Source organism: Emydura macquarii, unplaced genomic scaffold (assembly GCF_026122565.2).
Source record: "Emydura macquarii macquarii isolate MOO-44397 ecotype Brisbane River unplaced genomic scaffold, CSIRO-AGI_Emac_v2 contig_2834, whole genome shotgun sequence".
Taxonomy (NCBI): Eukaryota; Metazoa; Chordata; order Testudines; family Chelidae; genus Emydura; species Emydura macquarii.
Window position 1 is genome coordinate 5,697,667 of NW_027132971.1, and position 23,989 is coordinate 5,721,655.

The 23,989-nt window shown below is 41.2% G+C and overlaps 1 pseudogene; it reads right to left on the reverse strand.

The window, feature by feature from the left end:
- The window catches only part of LOC137166336 (FRAS1-related extracellular matrix protein 2-like), a 75,176-nt pseudogene extending 51,464 nt beyond the window's left edge, over window positions 1-23,712 (reverse strand).
- Between the last annotated feature and the right edge of the window lie 277 nt (window positions 23,713-23,989).

A 23,989-nucleotide genomic window follows, 5' to 3' on the forward strand; every position in this document is an offset into this window, starting at 1 on the left:
CACAAATTTAACTACAGCCTCCAGGAGATAAACATATGTTACTGACGGACATACTATCATTGTAAAAAAGCATAGGTTCTCTTCTGCTCCAGTGCTCCCCTTGTCACAGGCCAGTGACACTGTCAGGGTCCCAGTTGTGGCTCCCCCAATACTGTGCCACCTGGTGCCAGTGAAAGTTAGAGCAGCTGAGGCGCTGCTAACCCACTGATGTAGGATTTGATACCCCGTCGCTCCCCATACCAGAGGTGCAGCTCGAACAGGAAGTGGTTATGCTGCCTCCACCAGCTCTATACCAGCACAGAATTCCCCCTGTGCAAGGATAATTCTTCACTGACCTCCTTCAGTCAGAATTTTTGCAACTTCAGTGGTGACAAATGGACAAAATGGACCAGAGAATTAAGCCCATAATGTGTTATTGCTACTTTAAAAGAAAAAAAAAATCTGTCTGGCCTTTTCAGCCATATTATTATTATTATAGCACCTAAGAGCCCTAGTATGAACCGGGTACATGCACTGTACAGACCCAGGCCTGGGCTACACTAGAGAGTTTTGTGGACAAAAGTCAGTGCTGGTGTAAAAGCAGCAATCACCTCCCCCCAACAAATGCCCTCTTTTTTCAATGAATTAAAATCACGCTGACGCAAGGTATAGGGCTTTTGTAGGCATAGCTAGGGCGAAGCAGTATCCGTAGACAATGAGTCCCCTTGCAGAGGGGCTGTCATTCTTGTCAATTTCACTGCTCTGCAGGTTGGGGGCAGCTGGTCCCCCCTCCCAGCTGGACATGGGGCCAGAAGTCCCAGCTGCTGCAAGCCCAGGGCAGCTGGTTCCAAGCTCCCAACTGTGAGCTAGGGGCCCCTGCCTTCCAGCTAGGAACTGGGATCGGGTGAGATGTGAGCAGCAATGCCAGGGCTGTGGGTCTCCACCCTCTGTTGGGAACTGGGGCCAGAAGTCGGAAACTCCTCCATGTGCTCTCAGCCTGGAGAGCCTGGTCAGTTACACAGCTGAGCCCTGACATTGACATGGCTGTTCTGGCAGAGAGCAGGGAACAGAGAAGCCCTGTGTGGCTTCCCCAGGCTCCCGGCTGGGACCGGGGAGTTGGGGGGCAGCCCACAGGAAGCCTGGGAGCCTGTGGGCTCCCAGCAGGGAGCTGAGGGATGGGGATCTCAGCTCCCCACACTGCCCCTTAGGTGGGTGGAAGTGCTCCTGGTAAGGACACACTCCACCAACCCAAGGGGGGCAGTGTAGACATCAGCCACTGCTGTAATCCACCTACATTAGGTCAATTTATTTTTTACGTGTAGACAAGGCTACAGAAGAGGAAAGAAAAAAAAAAAAGGTTTCTCCCCAAAGAGCCTACAATATAAGTGTAAGCCAGGAGACAACAGATGGATACAGACAGACAGATGGGCGAGTGCAAGGAAATAATGAGGCAATACTGGTCAGGATGACAGGCGACAGGGATCAGGCAAAGGGGAAGATTTCAACGAACCTGTGCTGACAGACCCAGTCTTCAAGGGAAAAGAGAGAGTCTGGTTTTGACAAATCACCTGTAGCTGCTGCTCCTCCAGTGACTCCTCAGAGACTCATGAGAGAGTGGGACTTCTGCTGGTGAACCTACTGTTGGCCAGCTGCCGGGGGTTGAAGAGGGGCTCTGAACAGCAGACTCACGAGCTGCCCAGCTGGCTCTCTCTATCGCAGCCTGCCGACTTTGAAAGCAGCCAACGAAACACCCAACATGCCAATTGTGGCTCAGTAGTGGGACAGAAGAAGAATAGAGGCTCGGGTTGCGAAGCAAGATTTCCCAACCTATGTCGTGGGGCTGAGGACCCTTCTGGCTGGCCTGTTTTCCTGACCCCTCACAGTTAGGAGCAGCAGAGATTGTGTGTGAAAGATGAGCTGATGGGTCAGGGAGGAAGCTTTGCAGCATAAAGAAACCGAAGTCGCTGACAGATGTTTACAATTACACTGGCTACTCTTTCAGAAGACCATTTAGGTTATCACAAATTAGAATTATTTTCCTATGTTTAGTTGTAAAAGTTCAAAACTGGCATGTGTATGTGTGTTTGTGAAGTCTGGAGTTTGTGGGCACTGTTATTTAGTGAGGAACCACAAAGAAATTGGAGACTCGGGCAGCATTTCATAAAGGGGGCATTAAAAATGTGTAAATATTTTTAAATAAAAATTGAGTTGAATCCCCATGATGGGTTATTGTGCCAAATTTGGAGTCTAATGAACAAATCCTCAGCAGATGTAAATCACCATAGTGTCATTGACTTCAATGAAGCTATGCTGATTTACACTCACTTAGAATATGGCCTTAAATACAAACAATTAACAAAAGGATTTAGTGTAAAATTCAACACTGCCTCCATAACACATTTGATCAAATTCATCCCTGGTGTCACCCCAGTCAAGTGCAGTTGCACCAGGGATTAATTTGCCCCAATGTTTCTATTTTTGCCTGTGATCAGAAGCAATGGAGTCAGAGAGAGTTAAACACCAAACAGAGTGGAGGTTTATGATAAGTATGGACCTAATGTACTTAGAAATGTATTCTGTGTATGTTTGTTCCTGTCAGATACTGATCATGCAGTTATACGTGTGATTCCTGCATTAGAAAAGGAGGAACCCTTCCTTCAATATCTGAATGTTCCTGCCTCCACCTCCTCCAGGAAGAAAGAGGAACACATATAAAAACAAGTATTAACATTCCCATTTAAAATGCAGCCTAGTTACTCTGTTTAAGACACAACTGCTACAGTGCTAAAAACATCCAATTCCATGGTATTCATTAAGTTGCAAGACAAGATATTACCTGAGTGTCATAACTATTTTCCCATGTAGTCATAATACCTGGTGGCTGACAACACTAATGTTCAAAGTACAAGGGATGTAATTATCTCATGGCAACCATAATTCAGAAGTTCCTAACTATTATTCTGAAGGGGAAAAAATCATGTTTTACAAGGCTGACTTTGAGTGTGTGTGCATGAGATAAAGTTGACTATCTGTAATGTGAACAGTAGCTTTAGTCATAAATTAAGTTATTCCTCTGAGCCAATGCTCTTTCTGTGAGATATTTTAATGGGTTTGGCATTTCAGATTCCTGAAGGTGCTGAATCTATGTGGAGCTCTCAGAGGCACTGTGAATCAAGAATCAGTGCAGGCGATTTATTTTATAGTTTGACCTTCAAAGTGTTCTAACCAGAGGTAAGCTGACTGATTCATGGCTTGAAACTGCCGGGTTCCATGAGCATGGCTGCCATCTTGGAAAGTTATTGCATTTGTAACTCCCAAAATTACATCAACGTGTCAAATTTAGCAATATAGCTGATGCTATAAACAGTCGCTAGGGAATGCTCCTCATAGTGGTGTAGGCAAAGCTCAGGATGAATCACTGATAGCACATCTGGGAAGTGAAAAAGAACTTTACTATCTGGGAATGAAAAGAATAACTAACATCTGCTTTCTCAAAGAAATCGGATATACCCTCCCATGGTCAGTAAAAGCAGCTGCTTAGTTACAGACCTATTTCATTCACAGACAAGCAGACATAATTGTCACCGACCTGTTGTGGCAAATCTTGAATACCCTGATGAAATGTATACTGGCTAGCAAGGACAGAAATGAAAGCAACCGATTTGAATATCAGTGAACTTGAGGAAGGTCAAACCTAGATCTGAACTTGGCAGGTAAGGCCCATCACTAGTACTAGCTGATTTACAGAGGTACCTGAAACGTCAAACATATTTAAGTTTGCTGTAAAGACCCTGCATTAGGGGGAAAACACAAGATCTGTTCCCTCTGTCTGTGCATCCTCAAGTGGGCACTCTAGTTGAAACAGAATGAGGATGGAAAAGTAGAAGTTGAGACCACCTGCAAAGTGAACCATCTCACTTTTTGTAGAGGGAAGAGTGCTGTACCATCCCAAGGAGAAAGGCAATGTACACTTTCTTGCTGCACTCTGGAGAACAGAGGGAGGATTTTGCCTCCTGAGACAAAATTCCTCCTGGTGGAGATTAATCTGGAGCATGTGCAGATCATACGTTCTGGCCATCAGAATGCAGCCAATTTACTTTTACAGTTTATTGTTAAGCATTTTGTTATGTTTTTCTTACAAAACAGACATTGAGCCAAAAAAAAAAAAAAAAAAAAAAAAAAAAAAAAAAAAAAAAATGGAGGGTGCTAGACACACAACAAGGCGGCTGATCTGGGCAAGTTCTATTTTGACATCAGATTGATTGGCTGAAAAATGTACCCTCACATGCAGTTTTAACCACACATCAGTGGGATAGCTCTGAAATCAAGTTATTCCTTTTCTAACAGAGGTGGGCCCAACCCAAAATCCCAGACAAAACCACCACACCACAGAAATTTGGGAAAGTGTACATCTGAATCCATATAAAAAATTGTCAGTCAGTCAGTCAGTCAGTCAATCTCCATTTCTGTAACTTGCATAACCCAAGAAAATCTTATCACTTCTGATATTTTTATGAACTGCAGATTTGGCAGGGGGGACAGAATGGAAGAGCATATTAAAAATGTTCTAAGGGGTGAAGAGACAAGATTTGTTGGGAGCCCAGGTATCAGGATAAAAGGAAAGGGGTAAGAATGTCAAAGTTGTGAGAATAAATGATGGAGAGATTACTGGAGTTTTATCAAGGGCAATAAAAAGTGAATACAAATATTATAAAAAGGAATTCTAAGTTAAATTTTTCTCCTGTTCAGGTGAAGGAAGAAGTTGGACATCAAAGACTTGGGGAGAGGCTCAATGGAGAGAGAAAGGTAGATTCAAGTATAATCACTACAGAAGTGATAAAATCTAGAGGTATTCAAATTTTGTTTGAAGAGTAGATTCTCTCTTCAGCTGTAGTTCACTTAAATAAATTGTTATCAAGTAATTCTTTGGTATGTTTAATTTGAAAAAGCTAAAATGGATGAGTGTGTTTGATATTTTGCATTTTTTAACAAAAAATACTCAGCCATGTGTAAAGAGGCCCTTCCGGGTGGGACTTACATTAAACCTTGCCAATTTCCTGTCTGTTTGCTGTTCAGTTTCTATGATGTACTCTTAATGCATACTTTAAAAACAATTAAGTTTTCCTTTCTGATTGCCATCTCTCTTTATAGTTGCATAGGCCACCATAAACTTTTAAATATGATGCTTATTTAACTTTAAACAAGCATGAAAATGACTTTGACAAATGAAGTAGTCTTAGAAGCAGTTCTCAGTGTGTGTCTTTGAACATGGACAATAGGGTGGACTCAGATGAAGACCTAAGGCGGCAAAAGCATACTTGCCAGCTTACCCTCAATGCTTATCTTAGGCACTATGAGAAAGAAGCTATGTGGCTGATCTCAGCTAGTTAACAAATCAAAGGCTTAAATAACCATTCACTGTGTTCAGTGCAAACACTGTCAGGGTATTTTTTTTTGGAATGCTGGTACATAAATGGCCCTGCAATAATTACTGCTCTACCAAGAAAATATTGTGAAAAAGCTCATGCTTAAATTGCATCAATCCCTTCCAAAAGCACACTCTGGTTTTAATTGTTCGCATGTGCTCGAGCTATGATGAATCAGTAACAACAACAATAGTGCTCTATGTTTATACAGCATTTTTCATCCTTTAGGATCTGTAAAGCTCTTTATGGGCACTCTATATAGGGATCAAATACCTAAATGACTCTAAAACATAAAAATAAATGGGTCAATAAATGCACAAAGGTGCAGCTCTCCAAATAAAGCAAATGGAATTTCTGAGTGAGACTGACAGAAGCATCTGGTCATTTATACCTAAAAATCAGTCCTACAGCCTGAGTCTCGCAACACTATAGCTAAGGCTAGAAAGCAATTTCTAGACAAAGCCACTTTATTTAAAAAGTCGTAACTAGAGCAAAAACATTCCTTTCAGACTGAAACCTCCCAAACTTGGTCTCAGAGTGATAGTGGATATGTTTTTGCCAAGTTTGACCTAATATGATTCACTGGGTTTAGTGTTCACATGTATGGAGAGAACAGGGCTGGAGACTGATCTCATTTATACTGGTGCAACTCAACAATGACTCCCCTGTCATCAATGGAATTACTCTGGACTTATTAGTATAACTGAGATCAAGATTTGACAAACTGTTCGTTTGAAATTGACACTTAGCATGAGCCCAGAATCAGGCCCATAAAGTCAGTCACCTAAATATGTGGCCTGATTTTCAAAGGTGCTGAACTCCTGTTTCCTCCTCCAGTGTCAGTACAAGCGGTGGGTGAGCAGCACCTCAGAGTCAAGCCACTGTTTGTTTTTTTGAAAGTACCTGCCCATTGGCTGGATTGTGGTTTAACAGCCACAACCTGCAGAAGGAATTGGGATGATGGAGCATTGGAGCCATTTGTCCCATCTATTAGTATGAAGCAACAGATTGCTTCTCCACGTGCACTGACTCTCTCCGAGCTGGTGCAGGGCCATGACCCCTAACTCCTCCCTGCTCCCTTTTCAAAGTCCAGCTCCTGTGCAGGGAGCAGGAACGAAAAGCCTCTGAGATCCCCAGGGACCGTTACCAAGAATAGCCTCACAACGTGGGGAGAGCATCTTGCTCAACACTGCACCGTCACGGACCGGCTACTCACTCTATAAGCCTATAAATCTGAGGCCTAACTATGGATTCCAAACTTCACATAGAGACGCAGCTCATTATACGTTTGGAAATGGGGCCGTTTTGACTCATAAGGATGTGTTCTATCTAGAGAAGAATTATTTAGAAATCTTAATCCTTAAGGACTGGAGTCATAGGAAGTAGGAAGAGATCAGGCTGAACAAGTCGTTTTCATTATCCTGGTCAATGTCCTGCCTGAGATGTGTTCTACTATTTGCTGGAAGGCTGTAGAGGAGATCAGAGTATGAGAGGGAACCTAGGAGAGGGATACAGGCAGAACAGGAGTTGGGACAGGAGAGGAAAACCAGGGCAGGAAACAGGATAAAGAGGTGGAGACTGGGAAGAGAAACTTGGGCTGGTGAGTGGCGGGGAGGAGGTAGGGACTGCAGCTGGGGACTCAGTGGTGGGGGAACACAGTGGAAAATGGCAAGGGAAATCTGGGATGAGGGGATGTGGAGGCTGGAAAAAATAACCTGAGTTTGTGGAGATGCTGAGGGTAATTAGGCTAATCAAGCAGCTGAAGACCCCAATAAGTTTCATCAGTGTAACTGAGGTCTGGCCCGACATGAATAATTAACACATGGAGGCAGGACTCATTTCTTGGAAGACAGAATTAGGGAGATAAATGAATCATCAGGCTGAAGACAGAACATTTGTGCTAAATAAGATAAGTCAATAGATCATAGGCTAAAAAGACAATGTCTGAGCCAGCGAAGATAAGAGGGAAACTAGATAACATGGGATAAAATAAGTTAGGAATGTAATATAGAGATGAAGTAAAGAGGAAGTCAAACCATAGACAACGCATGAACAGTGCATGTTGCACAGGGTCTGGTTCCTGCAAAAGTAACCAAGTCAAGCCGAAAATGTGTGATGCAATATATAGTAAATGCAAAGAAATATGTAATGTACATAAAAGGAGACAGTAACTTTGGAGCTGCGATGTACCTTGCATTCATCTCCCCGTGTTGAGTCCAATCAACTTAGCATAGCATTGCTATATGCCAAATAAACAATCCTTAAGTGACAAAGTCTGGAATCAAACTGAGGTCTTGGGAAGCAGAGTGAAAACTGGTCTCAAAGGGAATCCCAACCATCAGTCTGGTGGTGAGGGGAAGAGAGGAGCCTTGGGGAGTGAATAACACTCTTCCTTTCTGCATCTATCATTTAAACAATATTTTCCTGGCCCGATGCAGAGTGCCCTGGAGACTGAAAAACACCTGTCCCATTTCCACTTGCTTGGGGTCCAGGGAACATGAAAATGTCACAACTTTTTCAAAAACAAAGAAAATTATCAGAAAAAAAGTTAATTAAGCTGAAGTTTAGGTTGCAAATAGATATGGGTAACTCAATAGTAAAACAACTTTACATCATTGGGAATGGTGAATGCTCAGTGCTTCTGAAAAGTCAGTCCTCTTATACAGATGTCTAACCTTTAGGTAAACACAAGTTTGAAAAATTTGGGCCATGGGGCTTTAATTTACAAAACTGTAAGCAGTGTATCTTAAAACAATAAGGGATGAGGCAAAGCCATGTCAGGAACACCTGGATGTTTTCATTCTACTAAAGTTCATGTTTGTCCCTTTCAGCAGAAACATAATGCCTTCGTATACATTAGTATAAAAATAAAGCATCCCACCCCTCAGAGTTTTGCACCCTTGAGGTCAACACAGGTACCATGCATCATTCAACACTTTCAAGCAGGAAAGCAAAATTACAGCACATAAAGTGTGTTAAATATAGGTCTGCATTTTCCCACTGAATTCTAAAGATTCCTGTAGTGCAAATTTCTTGACAAAAACTTTGTTGTTCAACATATGATGTCTTTGTTGACTAACTTTTTGAAATTAAAAATCAGTAATAAGATTTTTATTTTTACATCTTTTATTTAACTTGCTTGGGAAGGAATTTGCTAGCTCTAGCTCTTGTCCCATATCAGTAATAACCAAACCATACTGTAGTCAATGTCTGGCTGCTGTTTGTTAGTCTATGAGTGCTGTGTTAATTAATGCAACTCCTGAGCAGCAGGTGGCCACTTTACAAACACCAAAATCACAACTGTTGTGTTCCTTGGAAGGAAAGAGACCAAGGACTGAATAAACATGGAGACTGAACTATGATCTCAGTCCAGAATGGTTCTTGATGGCTGCTAGGGAGTTATGGCACATCAGCAGGAAAGTGTATGGAAGCTGCCACTGTGGCTTCACCTGTTGCCCAAATAGCAAATTTCAGTTTCCCAGGCCGTCCATTCAGAACCCTTTAGGGGCAGTAAATCCATGAGCTATTTTACAATACATATATTAATCTAACTGTGTTACAACATCAAGTGGAAAATGGAAAGTCATTTTTAAAGGTGAAACTGACAGTCAATTTAGAGGATATTTAATTTCAATCACTGAGGGCTAAGCCAGTCTATTTCATGGAAAAAATCCAAGGATTGGAAGAAATTACAATGTAAACTGTCTGATGGCACACAAGATAACCTCAAATGTTATTTCCAGGTGACAAAAGAGCAACAAGTAGTCTTATAAAGGAAGTGAGGGGATGGGGGGGGGGGGGTAATTTTTTTTTTTAATAGCATTTAACATTCTTATTAGAGATGGAGCCAAACCAGAACCTTAGATCACATCCCATCTCTTATTCAAACCTTGAGGCAGCCTGAATATGCATCTGATCTGAATCTGAACTTTGTAGTTTAGACTTCTTACTACAATCGGCCTACGCAGAACCCACTTCTTTAACTCCGAGGACATTCAGACCGGAATTTGAACTCTGTAGCTGAAGCTAGTTCTTTAATTTTTGATTGATATAAAACAAGAAAACAATGTAGAAAACCAACATACTTGTGGAGAATGTGGGGCTTTTCCTTAACCCCACATGTAGCTTATTTGCACCACCATCAGTCAATGGCGGATGAGAATCCATAGTTGAAATCCTGACCCACTAATGTCAATGACAAAAGTCCCATAAACATCAATGGGGCCAGGATTTCACTCCATGCCTGCTGGAAGCTATCCCAAGCAGGACCCACAGAACAAAAAAACCCAAATTTTAAATTACTAGTGGGGTAAGTGTCTCTTCCCTGTAGGTTTATTTGGGGCATTGAGCTGATAATAGGGAAATCCTCTTAATTTTTTTTTTAAATGGTCAGCAGATTATCTTTAAAATAGTGCAGTAAAATTTCCTTATCCAATGGAACTGTAAGCTTAAAACAGCTTTCCATGCAATGCTTAGAAGATGTCTGAACTAGTCCTGCAGGATATCAGCAAAACCCTGTAGCCTTCAATGTCAGTTAACTCTCCTCACTCTTTTAGCTATGGTAATTGAAAAGAAGTCTCCAGGGCAGGAACCATAGCAGATGTCAAAAGGTTAAGGGTACTAACCATTATAAAAGGAAAAGGTGAAGCCTCCAGGTGGTAGTGAGTTATTTATACATACATAGCATCACTGAGGAGAGGTATTGTTTGGTACCCACTACTTGGTCTGCTGCTGTTTGCATGAAAAGCATCAGGCAAAATAATGACTTCTTCAGTATTTAAATGTCATCACAAAGTAAAATCAATAATAATAGACTCTGGGTATATTGCAAATCATTATATATTGTTCCTTTGAACAAACATAATACTATGCCATTGCCTCACTCAGATTTAAAAGTACATTTTAAAAATGCCTGAACCTTACCTCCTTTTGTGGGTTCAATTCTTGCCAACATTTGTGCCTATAAAATGACATGGACGCGTGTGACATGGACACAAATCTGAACACTTGTGCATCTAACTACCCAATCTGTGCTGTAATCAGTTGATTAGAGGTACTAGTACTCAGATTTGCACTGACAATTCAACAGTGGGTGCAATTTGCACAGGTAAAAGGGAGATCCCACCCTTTTGAAAATTTGGTCCTGAGTCAGTCATACTCTTCTCATGCATACATATCACCAGTAAATGTACCCAGTAATTCCCCTAGTTGGCAGATCATACTTATTTTGCAGATTAAAATAACTCACATTTGTAATTAGTGTATTAAAGAAAGCTTTCTTTCCTCCATAAATTAAACTAAATGTTGTGATTTAAAGGGATGTCATCAACTTAAAGATCACACTTCTGTCTCAATTACTTGTACCAACAAAAAGTAAAAGTAACTCCTAACATTATTGTAAGCGAAAGAGACTGGACAAAAAATTATTTTTCTTCTAATTTTCAGTTTACTTATTTTCTGCATTTGACAACACCTTGTAGAGCCAGCCAGATGTTTTAGTACAACCAATTTCCCTTTGGATTTGTGTGGGTCTTTCACACAACCGGGGAGAGAAAAATATTAACATATAGGAATATGAGGTATTTAAAGCACACAAACTGGCAGAGAGACTCAGGCACAGATGTATTACCTGAAACTACTTTTAACTCTTTTTAAGTGATTAGATTTCAAGTTGATAAGAGTCAACACAAACACCAAAGCAAAAACTACACTATTTTGTTTAATAGCTTCTGTCTGACCTACCACTTCAGGATGTTACAAAAGCAGGCACAGTCAATACTTGGATGGAATTCAGATGCCACAGATTGCAGGGTTGTTCATTCACTAGGTCACACTCCTCATGATTGAGTCAGGACTGAGCCTTTATCCCAGCATTGTAATAGGAGGCACTGTGTGGCTCAATATGTTGGTTTTTGGATGGAAACACTAGTTCCCAATGACTTGTGTTCATTACAGACTCAGGGCATTTCTAGAAAGAGAGGGTTAGTCTTGGCATCCAGGCCCGATTCAAATGTGCTTAATTACATCTTTCACTTCTGATCAGAAATCTGCTTCAATCCAGTACTGAGTGAAAAGATTATCATATGACAATTTGAATTGTGTGGCTTTACAAAATGGAAAGCTTCAACAATGCACAAAACAGAAGAGTGAACATAAATTCTTCCTTGATATCCACTTCACCAATCCTGAGCAAATGGTACAAATTAAACTCAGCAGAAGTGCTTGAATCGGGTGATGTCCATGAGTGCTTTACCTGTGAAGCAACTGCATGATCAGATCCTTAGTTGTTAAAAATTTCAAACATATCTTGAAAAATTAGAAGACAAAGAGTAGGATAAGGCAGAGTATTATTTTTCTTAAGGGTGGCTGAAGCTATTATAATGTACTGAAGAAATGTGTGCATTTCCTGCTATTCCAGGACCTTACAAGTATATTTTCCTCATGCAATAGCAATTACAATCCCACCTGATTGCAGGTGCTCATTTGGGACATAAATACCACTGTTTGAATACATTTAATATACTTCTAATTTTTTTAAACCACGAGAAACCATTTAAATAGATCAAAAGCCTAAACTAGACCGCATTTATTTAAAAGCATTTCCCTGTGCTAAAACAATATCATCCCTGGCTGCTCAACCTTCTTCCCCTCATTAACTGGTTTCAAATGAATTTCCAGCTGCTACTCATTGATATGACATCCTCTTAATTGACAATGGTCATGTAGTTTTTCCCTCAAGTGATGCCAGCCATGTTAGCATACAAAAAACCCAGGCAATAAATAATTTCCAGCCATTTTCATTTACAAATACAGACAGCTACATTTTAATTTACTTCCACAGTACAATTGCCTTAATCAGACATCAGCTTTCTTATTCCATTTTATTTATATAAAGTAATATCCTATAGTACACTTATGGCCTAGTAATTTTTCTGACAGAATTGTTCAGTTTTGCAGAGACTAGAAGTATTGCTACTGAAAAGTCTAAGACCTGGCTCCCACCTCTAAAGTCCTCCTTGTGTCCTCTGGTCTATAAATAATGAAAGTCACCATCTGTTCAACTGTGTGTGGTTCCCTCTCCCCCAATTTTTCTAATTGTTTTGCAGTTGGCCAAGTTAGTCATGCCACGAACAGTGAAGGACTCACATATTCATCAACTGACAGAAAAATAAGACATTTGGAAGAAAAGTAGGTGGCCGTTCATAGTACCTTCTCCGGCATACTAAGTGCAATGTTAGAAAAAGGAAACAAAAAATGCATCTTCAACCTGTCTTAAATGAATAGCCCTATTTGTTGTTTAACTGCATCAGTTACATGGAATTACACAACAGGCTAGAAAATAATTGACTCAAGAAATCTATTTTCTTTTTTGCCAATTTCTTCCCAGATGGCCTACGTTCAACTTTTTCTTTCATCAAAAGAAGTACAGACCAAAGACTATGTGCAGTCTGTCATAGCTTTGTCTATTGATTACTCTATTGGTTCCTAAAAGAGAAGATCTTTCCAGCTGTAATGTTGCCAAGGATACAAAGTGCCAGCTATGAAGTATGGCATAGTGCATTCTTTGATTATGAAGCAGAGGCCTTCTAGTTCTTTGAAACTCAATGTGACTAAAGCTGAATGAAATAAATGTACTCATCCAACATAACTGGAAAGGAAATTGGTTTCATTCAGACTCTGAAGGCTGTATGCTTTCAGCTGCCTACTATTCCATCTTTGTTTGTAAACATAAAACAAATTCATCTCAGATATAATTCCAATGAAATCAGCCGAGTGACACCAGGATTGAAATTGGTCCAATTCTTAAATTATTCTGGACTTCCATAAAACTATATAATGGTTCATAAATCAAAAATGAATAACAAAAGTGAAAATTGAAGATAATTAGCATAAAAAAGAAACGTGATTGTGGTTTGACCTCCTTGCTATGCTGTCTAAAGATTTGTACTAGAATTGGGTGAGGAAATACGGTAGGTAATATTAAAGCCCCTAATAATCATTATCAGGAAATGTAGTGAACTGAATTATCTCATTCAGCTAGAGTGCAGATATTTTCATAACAGTAACACTTATTTCTCAAGCATGCACTTACCTGTGCTCTGATTGGCAGAGGTCAATCATTAACCAGAGCACGGAGATTTGCATAATTAGGGTATGGTTATTTTAAATTACTTATACAGTGATTAAGTAAATTTCACTACTCAGGTTGGCCATTAGAAATGTCTGTGTTCTGTGTAGATCTTCTGGGTTGACTTCTGATTGGAACTCTTCTGGGGCCCAAGGAGAGCTTACCACAAAGAGCTCCTCTATTTTTTTTCCATCCCATCTCAGTCCCACAAACCATAATGCCCTGATCTCCCAAATGGTTTTCAGATTATCTAGAGACTAACAGGGAAGAATCAAAGCTTCTGCTCTACCCACCCCATTGTGGGATTGTTCCTACTTGGCAAGCATCTTTCTATGAAGTGGGACAAGATAACGCTTGCTGAATGCTATTCTAATATATGCAACAAAGAAAGTTCCTATCAGATTCAGTTATCTTGTTTCAAAGCCAAAAGAAATCCAGAAGTGATCATTCATCTTTGTACAACGGTGTCAGAATAGCCTGCAAATGAGAATCTTGTCAGATTCACTCATCCGGCATCTGAATCAACATGATACAGATGAACACCTACTTCTAGTTTGAGTATCAGCCTATCAGTTACATTAACAGCACTCTCACTCATAGGACATTTTGGGACAAATGTACAGGGCCTCCTGCCAACCACTCACAACTGACAGCCTTCTAAATCTACTGTTTAGGACCCAGTCCTGCTCCCATTGAAATCATGTATCTAATCTAAAGACCTTCCACTCTCATCAACGGAGATTCTCTAGATTTACGATGGTGTAAGAGTGCAGAGTCTGGCCAATTGGCAGGTCTGCCATTTCAGCAGCAGCTGGCCTTCACCTACGGGTGCTCAGCAAAATGAAATAATGAATTACAACTTCCAGATTAGCTCTTGGTACACCTGTAAACAGAATAGAGCATTTAAGCACATTTTAATGCTCATTTACAGGCTATTTTAGATATATTAGAAGTGCTTTCAACTTCCAGCTTCCACTATGGTCATCATGCCAGGTGCAATTAGTTGGATTAAAATGTAATTGGGGTTTATTTGTTCTGTGTTCGTACAGCATCTAGCACTATGAAGTCCCTCCCCATCTTGATTGGCACTGCTAGGTGCCATTGTAAAACAACAAACAAACAATCATGCATTTTCTTTGTTGGCATACTACCGGTGATGAAAAACAGCATTCATACAGTCTATAGGGTTAAGGTAGGTGACTCTTCCCTTCCAAACATTACATAGATGTCAAATCTTCTTTTCAAATAAAGCATATGTAGTAAGAACACTGGGATAAGTCCTGAAGTCCCTACTTTGACAAAGCTCTCATTGAAGTGAGTGATAGTTTTAATAACTCCCTAAGGACTAAAGCCAAGATTTTTAAAAAATCAGTGCCTAAAGACAGGCCTCTAAATCTCTATTCAGATGCCTAAATAAGTAGCCGGATTTTCAAAAATGCTGAGCACCTAACAATTCCCACTAAGTGCTGAGCACTTTTTTGAAAATCATGCCACTTATTAAGCTGCTATGTAGGGGGTTAGGAGCCTAACTTTAGACACAGAATTTTGAAGGCTTTTTGAAAATCTTGTCTTTTAGATTATGGCCAGCTGACAATTTTACAAAACCATGAAATACCAGGAGAGCTTGGAGGGTGGAGGTGGGGGAATTAAGAATTAAGGTAAATTGCTGTCAGTCTACATGCTCCAGTGCTGTTCGATGATGAATTGCAAAGAGCATGATGCCACATGACAAAGTCTAGGATTGGGAAATACAGAAATCTGACATAAGTGTCAGTGTTCTACCCACAACAGCTTATTACAGAGACCATTACAAGGTAATACGTTAGAAAAAAGAAAGCTGATCATAACAAAACAAATCTGTTTGCCAGCCAGTTACTCCAGAAGATGTATGGGAATGAGAGCCACACATGTTGGGTGTGATATGTTTATGTGACTTAGAAGATGGATGAAGTCTAACAAAGTGCAGGAAGGAATTACAACCTATTAGGTAGATCTGGCATCCAAAGTTTGTAAAGGAGCTGCTTTATAAGGGTTCTGTAATTACTGTGAAGGTGCTAAAGAAGTTCCATTCTTAATTGCTTTCAGGATTGCTCTCTGTTTAGATGTCAAAACATATTTAGCAAAATGGTCTCATAAGCAGAAAGATGGGCGTGAAGGGCAAATTATTTTTAGAATGAGGTCAGAGGATAAAACAAATGCAAGTAGTGAAAAGCTGGTGCTTATACAAGTGTCAGGTTAGATTTTAATATTGTCAAATTACATTTCTCTAGCTCTCCACTAAGTAATAGGATGCTGTGGTGTTTTGAAAAGGTGGGCTACATTACATTTGTATTCTTATTTTCAGTGTGTCTTAATGAACTTTAAAGTGATACCAAAAATATCAGGGTGATTTGGAATCTTAGAACTTTAAAGTTGGATCTTCAAACAGATTACCACTAATTACCATTATCTTCAAAACAGATTACCACTAATGGTAAATTCACCCTGTTTTATGCAACGATTTAGCCCTATATGTACAAGGGTCCAAGCTACAGTTGCTGAAAAAGGAATAACTTAGAACTTTGTGTGTTTGAATTTTCATCCATAATGTTGTTTTAAAACATTTTGATTTTAATAATATGAAGTACTTTTGAGTTCTCTGAAGAGTAAATATAGACTGTGCTTATGACCACAGGCCTTGGCTTTTCTGCTGTAAATTAGATCTTTTACTCAAGCGCATATATAATTTTACATTTCCTGCATTTTAATCTCTGTAAATCCCAGGAACAAGCTAAACACCAATTTTTATTGGAAGTGGCTAGTGAATATGTGAGCTGTCTCCACGCAACAATGTATAGTTTAACTATTTTTAACATTTACACACGTTCACATTATGTGACATTTGTCCTATTTGTAATGTAGCATGTGTTATTTCCATATATGATACGATACAATAAGTATCATATATGCAAAGTCATTCTTGCGACACTATTGCTGTGTAATTATAAGTCCATGGGTCTGATCTTAAAACCCTTACACAGGGCTAGACTGTGGTTGGGTAAGACATGCAGTAATATCTTCTCACAGTGTAGCAGCTGCCTAGGGTGACCAGATAACAAGTGTTACAGGGGGTGGTGAGTAATAGGCGCCATATAAGAAAGAGCTCCAAATATCCGGACTGCCCCTATAAAATCAGGACATCTGGTCACCCTACAGCTGCCTGAAGCCCTGCAACAAACTCAGACCCACAAGTAAAGGTGTGACTACCTGGAGAGGGAAGGAGTGGGGAAAAAGGCACTCTGCATGGTACAACTCTTTTTAAAAGTGTCACAATTTACAGTGCCATTTGCATTACCACTGTAGGAAGCAACTCCTCCTCTCTGACTTTGACACGCCAGGAGGAGATTCTGAAGGAATGGCAGGTGACGAAGGAAGTCAATGACAAAAGAAAAGGTTTCAGCCACCACTGCTTGTGATGGGAGGAGTCATATCAGCGTGCCTTTCAACTGCTAGCTGTGCAGCATGTCAGCCGCCGCATGAACTGAAGCCTAAAAGTCCTAGTTGTCTCTTGGAAGCAGCCTATTTTTAACTCTGTACCTTTTTACCTCTGGAAAGGAGGATATGGGCCTAAGAATAAATGTGATCTAGTTTTGGACCAGTTTTAATCTGGTATAGCTCTATTAACAACAACGAAGTACACTGGCACAAGTGAGAACAGAATCAGTTCCATTTTTCAATGGAATGCAGCGATCACCATTCAAAGAGAGCACCTACAGCTGGGCCGTTTTCCTTGTTTCCACTAATTTCAACAGGAGAGATCACACTGAACCCAAACAATGTGGTGACAATCTCTGTACCAGCAACTAGATTTGGTTTTGGGTCCACCAGTTTAGGAGAAAGTATTTTAATGCTGTTACAGCCTTCGTTTTTGAGGGCTGATAAAATGCACCCCTTTTGGGCATTCACTAAAACAAAAACAAAAAAAGGAATTTTTATGGAATGTTATGTTTCGGGCCTGATCCTGCAAGCCCGAACTACACACACACACACACACACACACACACACACCTTCCACTAGCCTCATTTCATTGAATCGGCCAGGAAATTTGCAGCGCTTATTATGAAAGCATATGACAGATGTTAATCAGTCGGCAAAATTCAATGGATAAGTCATGCTATTACAGAATGAATCTTGCTGTCTTCCCTCAACTAGGGCCCATATGCAGAATTCCTATGAACTTCAATGAGAATTCAGAATGCAGAGCCCTGGCAGGACTAAGCCATTGGAAACACACCAACGGTTTCATTCAGATAAATTGTTACTGAAAGAGACAGAACAGTGCATGAATTAGCAGTGTTCATGAGGTGAATAGTGCCAAACTGACATCACTGAAAATTGAAGTACACAAAACAGATACAACACAGCAGATCATTGGCTGGTGTCATAACTCCATTTAAGTCCATGGAACTATGACAATCCACATCAGCTAAAGATTGCCCCAGCATAGGCGACAGCAGTACAAATTTAACCAGGCTGTCCTATCAGCATACCAGTATCACAATCTTGATCTAGAGGGACCACCTCTTGGGGTGTGAGGCCAATGTTATGTTTAGTCTCTACGCTGATTTTATTCTTGGTCTCCCTGCTGACACTGTTAACAAGGGCCATCGATAGGGATTTTAAGTTTTTGTGATGTGCACAGCTGACCACCCGGAACGGAACTAGAACCAACAGCAGCTTTCCACACAGGCATAGAATAGCAATCACATGATAACAACTAAAAGTCACTACTGACTTGTGGCAAGATTTGAATTAGCAACACCATGGGAAAAGATTTTGTAGCCCATTAAGAGTTTCATACACCATTTAGTTTGACTTAGCAATTTGCATTAATTTTAACATCACATAGTTAATAAGCGATTCATCCAATTTCAATATCAAATTATACCTAAAACAGTCAAACAGTAAAACAGAATAAAGTATTTTTATCAATACTATTCTGTTGCTGGACCTGATTTTAGGGTATAGTACATATAAGTAGTATAATCTTACCGTTGTCTTCAATGGAGAAGTAGAAGATGTCACTGGTAGCACTGTCACCCACTTTCAAGACATAGCTGATATTGATGAGATGAAGATCAGCTGATAAAAGAAACATAAGTGAATCATCAAAGCATTTTACTGCAGAACACTTAAATACATTTTGAACTTTAGTATTTTAATTCAATAAACAATATTTGATAACATTCCCATAATGTACTAATTGTTTTTGAAGAATACTACTTTAATATTGTCTTAGACAAACAAAGAAAAAGCTAGTTTTAGAAGATGCATTACTTTAAATTATATAAACAAGAACTCAAACTCTTTTGTGTAGCATTAATTAACCTTATTACTAATTTAAAGATAAAACTAAATTCTGTTGTGTTTTAATCTGTTCTTTAATCTATTTAAAATTGTAAATTTATTGCAAATTCTAGTTTTCAGAAACAGTTCACCAACTTTATAATGAGAATGATCCTGCTACTCCTAAATTATATGTTGGGGAGTAAAGATTGATCCCCATAGTTTTGTGCTTTGTTTTGTTTTCAAACTGTAACACACAAAATTCTGTGTATCAGAAGAAACAGTGGGAAGTGTGGAATTGATTAACTTTACTTTATATTGTGACTATTTCTGAATTCACTAAAAGTCTGATTCAAAGCTCACTGAATGCAATGGGAGGTGGATGACAATCACTAACCACTCCTACATACATGCAGATTTGCAACCTAATAGATTCCTCTTCTTTTTCTAAATCCAGAAGGTGGCTGCCTCCCCCCTTTTACCTTTGTCTCCAAATCTACATGTGGAAGGTGGAATGGAGGTCTAGAATCAAAGCACTTTCAGGGCCAAATTCAGATTTGTTGTAAATGGGTGGGACTCTAAAGAAGAAGAAGAAAAAAAAAAAGTTATACCTGGTTTCACCAGGAGCCTGATTCTCCCACTATAAGAGATGAGTAACTCCACATTGCTTTCAATGGGAATTACTTGTCTCAGAACAATAGGGTCCCAAATCAGACTTTGACATATCATCAGTAAATCTTCAAACATTTTCAGTTCCAGTGTTACAGATGGTGAAACCAAAGCACAGAAACGTAGAATGACTTCTCATAGGTAACACAACAAGACAGGAACAGAGGCTAGGGCTAAAATTTTCAGAAGTGCTTCAGTGACCTAGGCTTTCAGTCCCAGTTTCAATGTGATTTAGAATGATTTAGGCACCCCCTTTCAATTCTCATTGTAAGTCAGTGGGTCATGGGCTCCTAAATCACATAAGGCATGCCTACACAGCCCATGGAAAGGAACCGGCAGCAAGCCTCCCAGCCCAGGTCAGCAGATTCAGGTTTGCCGGTCTCCTGCTAGTGCTCTAAAAATAGCTATGTAGAGAGTGCTTTGAAGTTGCAGCTCAGGTTCTGCCAATCACTCCCATCCCTAGGCTTTAGAACTTGAACTCCAGCCTGAAATCTCAACTTCAAAGTGCTGCCTACACTGTAAGTTTTAGAGCGCCAGGTGAGTCCCACCCTCCTGAGTCTGTCGACCTAGGCTCCCTGCCAGGGGCTGTGTAAAGATACCCTCAGGTGCTTTTGAAAATGTTACTCTACGCTTCCTGATGCATTGTACCAGGACCTAACCACTGGACCCCCACACATTAGGGATGTTATCGAGTCTTGCAAGTGAAACAGAGAATTTTAGGTTAAATGTTAGCAGGTAAAACAAGTTTTTCAGTTTCCTTTTAAAATGTATTTATTTGTCATTTCAAGGCTATCCATGTACGTTGTAAATGGTTTAAGATCTTTAAGTTTTGTCGTTATTTTTTAAAAGACAATCCAGTTTAACTTTAAATCACCTCATAAGTGAGCAAGTGAATTGACGAAGATATCCTGCTAGAAAGGCTGGAAATGAATAAATCCATTAGTACCAACCTTGTGTAAACATATTAATGTTCTCATTCCCAAGGCCAATATTAATGATGAACCCATGCTCTGGCCCATCGGTGATTTTGTACTTCAGCAGTTTGTGTGAGCTGTCTCTGTGGCCTTTCATCATCTACTGGCTGCACGATGATCCTAACAGTGATTGGCACATGGTGGATCCCATCACTCACTTCCAGCAGATAGGAGTCATTGGTGGACTCATCACCACTGTGCTGATAGGATATATGCCCACTGGCAATATTATCTAGCAAGAAAGATTCCCCCTGGACCATCAGCCCCTCCAGGTAGCGCAAGTGGCCATGTTGGGGTGCCTGGTTTAAGATGAAGACAATTTGGTCTGTGTCCGTGTCCTGGTCTGTGGCATCCAACTGACTGCTGGTAAGAAGGAAGCTGCTCCCCTCGAGCACAGCGAAGCCCGTATTGGTGATCTGGGGTGGCTGGTTGTCCACTGGCTGCAGGAAGAGCGTGAAGGTCCCTGGCACAGAGTTGCTCGCTGAGTCCTCAACACTGTAGTTAAACTGCACCACCCTTGGGGTGATACCCAGCTCCTGGTCAGGAGGCCAGTATGCCACCTTATGATGGTTCACCTGAGCTTGGGTGAACTGAGTAATGGACACCCAAGGGTGGTCAGCTAGCACAATCTCCCCAGCCAGCACAGGGTGGTTGTCATCTATGTCAGTTGGGAGTATAAGCAGGGTGTATTTCAATTCGCTGTCGTGTCCAGGTCAGTGTAGCGCAGATAGCGCTTTTTGAAGCAGGTCACCTGGTACTCCAAGACTGTCATCTGGAGGTTAGTGCCTGGGTACAGTTCGGGAGGCAAATTGTCTACGTGTTGCACTTTGATGGAAAACACTTGCTCCCCAGACTGGAGGCGGAAGACAAACTGATCCGTCACAGGACTGCTGCTGTGGGGCCCTGTGTGCCTGTAGAACAGCCTTCCGACCAGGATGTCCTGCTGCCGCCATTCGCTCACAACCTTCTCATACACACCCTCGCCGTCCACAAAGCGCCAGGAGGAGGAAGCCCCAACAGCCTCCTCCACAGCCCCTTCACTCTGACAGGACGGCGGTGGCTCTGCCTGGCGCAGGAGCAGCTCAGCCAGGCGGCAGGGGCGCGAGGCGTCACCAAGCGCCGCAGGGTCCTCCCGGAGCACAAAGCGAACGGCAGAGTCGTCCGAGTCCACGTCCGTGGCGCTGAGCAGGAAGGGGGAGATCCGGCCAGCCCGGGGCTCTCTCAGCTTGAGTTGAGCAGGGGCGGCTGGTCATCAGCCGGGGCGATGAGGATGGGGAGAAGAAACTCCACCCGGTGCTGCCCGTGCTCCATGCGGAAGACGGTGTTGTCACTGTAGCTGTGCTCGCTGCCGTCCTGCTGGTAAAGCACCCGCCTGGCCTCCAGCTCGGCTACCGTGAAGTGCTTGCGGCCGGGCGGCGCGCCCCGCACCCTGAGCTCGCCATGCCGCAGGCCCCGCCTCACCCACACCTTGACGTCACTCGGGTTGTCCTCATCGCGTATCTGCAGCGTGTCAGCCAGGGGCCTGGCCTGGCCCTCCCAGAGCAACAGCTGGGCGCCAGTGGCGTGGCTGAGGGTAGCCACGGGGGCCAGCATGTTCGTGGGCTTCACCACCACCAGGAAGGCGAAGGAGTGGGAAGAGGTCCTGCACCTTCATTTCCAGCTGGAAGACGCGCTCCTGGTCCGAGGCCACCGCGGGTGGCTGGCAGGCGATCGTCCGCTCCCTCAGCTCCCGCTGGCTGAAGGAGGAGAGCGGCCAGTGTCTAGTGAAAAACTGTATTTCGCGAGAATGTGTGTCCCTGCTCTGTTTCTGCCATTTAGATGGCAGAAGAGTAAACCTGTGACCACCGCATTGTGCGCATGCTCACCGCATTCAGCAGTCAGCAAGCAATGACACACAAATTCACAGAAAAAAAATGTGCCCCCGCTTCTCATACCCTGTATCACTGTTCCCTCTCTCCTCTTTCTACTGGACCTCTTCTTCACATTCCTTGACACACAAATTCACAGGAAAAAAATGTGCCCCCGCTTCTCATACCCTGTATCACCTTTTCCCCTCTCCTCTTTCTACTGGACCTCTCCTTCCCAATTGTATTTGTACACATTACTTGCCCCCATGTAAGCTCCTTTCCATTTTCCTCTCTAGGATTTCAGTTTTCCCTTTTCTTTGTTTGTATTTGCATTTGTGATATGTATTTACCTTGATCCTCTATTATGGTGTCTTTAATTCCCATAGGGGTGTTTCATGTTATGATGCTCTGGCCCCTATTTCCAAGCAGTTCATCTATATTAACTTCTTGTTCCACATCAGTGCTCAACTTACAATTAGAGCACAGATTTCACCTCCTCTAGTGACTACCTGCCACAAGAAGCTTACATGTAAGGTTTATGGAAATCATCTCTGTGTATCACATAGAAACTCAATATGTGGGTACTTGTAATCCAAAAGTTTTATTACGTTCTTTACTTTTATACTGTCTGGTGGGTGGGAGTATATTTCTACTGCTATATTGCCATTAATGCAGCGTGGAGTTGCTATCCAGAGACATTCTATGGTATATTTTGTTAATTGTACAGTTTTCATTGATTGTGTTATATGCTTTCTTTCCAGTAGAGCCCTCCCGCCCCCCCCGCCGCCAACCTTTTATCAAATTACAATTCTTTTATTCCCTGTTATTTCTTTATCCCATGTCGAAGTTTCAGTTTCCCCTATAGTATCAAGAATTTTTTTTTTTTTTTTTTTAAACTTTTATTGTACACAACTGTATAGAATCAAGATCAATGAGTTATTTTAAAAGTATTCAAAAACAGGTACGTAAACATATGAATTTGAGTTATGAACATTTTCTTTCCTCTACTGGCTTGGACAGTAATATCAAACTTTCCTATTCTCCATTGATATGCAAGATATGTCACCCCAACATAACTCAAAAATTTATTTTGAAACAGTTATAGAATGTATGAACTATGCACACTTTTTGCACTTGTACTCCTTGTGCTCATCATGCAGTATTTCTTCATTTATTCCTCCAGGAATGCAGAGAATATGTGCCCACCTCTTACAGGAGTCACACTGGACCTGTGATCAGTAATAGTGAGAATATGAATGAAATCACTGGCCAGACAATGAGAAATGTAATTTCTCTTGACTGGTACTACTCCATAAATAATATTTATTATATGTATAATCATTACTGAGGAGATTGCTCTCATCGTTGGTGACACAGTACTGCACACGAATTAATACAAGAATACTGAGCCTTAGGTAGGGTATTGAGTGCGGTGTATGTGCAAGTCTTGTGATATTGCTCTATCATATTACTTCGTGTTTTAAAAAAAACCGAACGTAACTTACATATTTGCTCCAACATGGAGAGTGTGTGTGTGTGTGTGTGTGTGTGTTCCTGAGATGTCAGTAATATTTCGGTCATGTAGACATTGAGCTGTGCCACAGACAAAGTGGAAGGGAACCCCCCCCATGAAATCCACA